Source organism: Tupaia chinensis, unplaced genomic scaffold (assembly GCF_000334495.1).
Source record: "Tupaia chinensis unplaced genomic scaffold, TupChi_1.0 Scaffold138601_1, whole genome shotgun sequence".
In the NCBI taxonomy this organism is placed as follows: Eukaryota; Metazoa; Chordata; class Mammalia; order Scandentia; family Tupaiidae; genus Tupaia; species Tupaia belangeri.
In genome coordinates, this window is record NW_006198494.1 from 154,753 (window position 1) to 157,609 (window position 2,857).

Consider the following 2,857-nt stretch of genomic DNA (forward strand, 5'->3'; position numbering starts at 1 on the left):
CGGCGTGAGTTTTAAGCCACCGGGTCCGGGACGCGAACCGTGGTCTACTACATGGGAGTCCAGCGACATAGCCATTACACTAACTACTGGTTCCTAATAAACTTTTATTTTTTAAAGAGTCCCATTTAGAGATATGCTGGCAGTTCAGCCGTAATGTGATTAAAGCAGCTGAATCCCTCATGGCCTACTTTACAGTTAGAGTCCTGGACCTGCAGCTTGAGAAATATGCATGGTATGCATGTTTCTATGCTCAGAATCCTAAAAGAAGGGAGAAATGCAAGAGAAGAGATTGGGACAGGACCATACCCCATGGGGGTTGGGAGTGCTTTCTCACTTTTTCTCTGTCTCTTTCTATCCTCACATCTCTCTCTTAGGAGTGCATTTGCCCTCTAGGAAAACAAAAAGAAGAAATATACATACATAGCCTTCCAGTCCTCTTTTCTGTCTCCTCTAGAGTGGCCCAACAGAAACAGTATAGTATCTCAGTGGGAGAACAGCCTTCATTAAGAATTTGAAGTCAGCAAGGATTGTAAGAGAGGCAATATTTCCATACAACCATCGTGTGTGGCCAAGCAGCAAAGGCTAACAGAGCAGAGGCTTACAGTAGATCATTGCCAACTAGTTTCAGTTGTCGATCCCATACCTCAGCTGTTCGGACATCGTGACTGTAACTGAATCCATTACACAGACCAGTGGCACTTGGCAAGTAGTCCTGGATGTGGCCAATGCTGCTTTGCCATACCACTGGCACCTGGGAATCATAAGCAGTTCCCATTCACATTGCAATGCCTCCAATATACTTTTTTTTTTAACATTGCTATCAGGTGCATGTGCTCACCAGAGAGAGAGAGAGAGTCATAGACAGAGGTAGAAATAAAAGGAGAAGTCACTGCCCCCCCCCCCCCCCGAGGATGACCATACCACAGTCCCTTCTCCTTCATTCTCTAGGGATTTGGGGCCCACATACACATGTGCCCAACATGTTTTTGAAGCCACTATGTATGGGACTTAAACTACATAGTTGGACTTGTGGGATCCAGCTGCCTTAACGACCACACCATGGTGGGCCCCCCCCCAATATCCTCTTACAGTACTCTTCCACAGGTCCCCAGATTTCCCTGCCACTAGGGAGAGGGTACAGTACTTCTCCCCTCTGGTGACCGTAGCTTTCGTGAGGAGGACCTCATCTTGCTGGTTGGCAAGTCGTAAACACCAGTGTCAGTGGCCTTGACTATGGTATCATCATATCTCTGCCAGCAGGGAAGGTGACAAAAACAACATTCAGGAGCTAGCTCAGCAAGTTTGAGGGGATGGTATGAGGAGATTTACAATGTTTAGTTGCCCTAGGAATCGGGGGAAACTGCTATCTCTTCAGCAACCCCCACAACCATCAGAGTTCAGCATCTTGTTTGTTTTGTTTTGGATTTTTTACATTTTTGATGAACTGACCTTTATTTTATTACCTCACCTACAAATCATCCATGAATGCCTCATTTTTGTTCATCACAATTCAAAGGGGAAACGGCAGGCCTTCCTGGGTGTAGGAAAAGCCTCTCCTAAGTCCCTAAGTGATTTTCACAAAACATAAAATGGACCCTAGTCTTGCAGAAGTTTTGGCTTCATTTACCAAGCACCAAGATGTGCCACAGTAGTTAAGGGAAGGCAGAGGCAAGCTATCAAAAAAGTTACTAATACAACAATATATTGCAGTCTGAAAACAGCCACTCTGTTTATTTACTGAACAGATTACATGCAGTCTGAAACCAGCCACTCTGTTTATTTACTGAACAGATTACAAAAATAACCATGGTGGATACCTTAGTTCATCCTTCTACTAAATCTGTTGCTCTGGTCTTCCCTGTTGCCAGCATCTCCACCTTCTACAAAATGGGTAGTCCTTTTCTTCATTCTTTCTCATGGAGAAGGTAATTTGAAGGGTCACAGGAAGTTATTTGCTTCTTTGAAGCGTTTTCCAACAGTATAGATTTCATGAATCAGATCCTCCATGCAGATGATGCCGAATTTACCAAGAGATCGAGCAATCAAAGAGTTATCTGTCAAAGCAATTCTCTTCTTATTGATTTTGCCATAACCATGTTTGTAGATCAGTTGATTTACTGACTTCAGGTTTGGGTACCCCCATGCAATATACGGTTCCACAATTCTTAGCATATTAACTGAGGCTTTCTTGAGCTTAACAAAGGTGCCATTGAAGATCTGGTGAAGATGAAGAAAAAGCAACACCTTTTGAACTCTTGGGCTCACTCTATTGATACCTCTTATCCAAATGACAAACATTAATTTGGGTTCTGCAGGTACATAGAAGTTGCCAGCTCTTCTTGCCATCCTGGCCATGCGAATCTCAGTTCTGTACATCTGTCTATATTCTTTATGATAGTGCTTAGCTTTATCATAGATAAGCTTCCTCCTTGCTTTTCGAAACATCTTGAGCAAACTTCTTTCTTAGGCGCTTGATCTTCAGCTCCACAAAATTCCTCCACTTTTTCTTAAGGGTTTCTAGCACAGCAGAAACCTTTTTCTTGGTGGTGGCTCCTGCCACAGTAGGACCCTTTTTTTCTTCTCTGGAATGCCCCCCCGCCATGGTTCCAGCTGGAAAAGAGCCAGGGTCCAGCTTTAATAGATTCTTGGGTATTGGAGACAGTAGGTGCCTCACTGAATATTCGGCCGTTCCATTGTACCGGCATGCCATGAGAAGGGTCCAGAGAGATAGGCTGCATTAAAAGCTGTTCAGCAAGCTGTGACACACTCTCTACTGTTGGGCCTCTATAATTTTTTTTTAATAATTTTTTAAAGTTTGTTTTACTTGTTTCTTTTATGGGTGAGAGAGACAAAAGAT

General features: G+C 43.5%; 1 pseudogene; it reads right to left on the reverse strand.

Moving 5' to 3' along the window:
* Window positions 1-1,818: 1,818 nt before the first annotated feature.
* On the reverse strand, window positions 1,819-2,539 carry LOC106736333 (60S ribosomal protein L7 pseudogene; annotated as a pseudogene).
* Window positions 2,540-2,857: the final 318 nt, after the last annotated feature.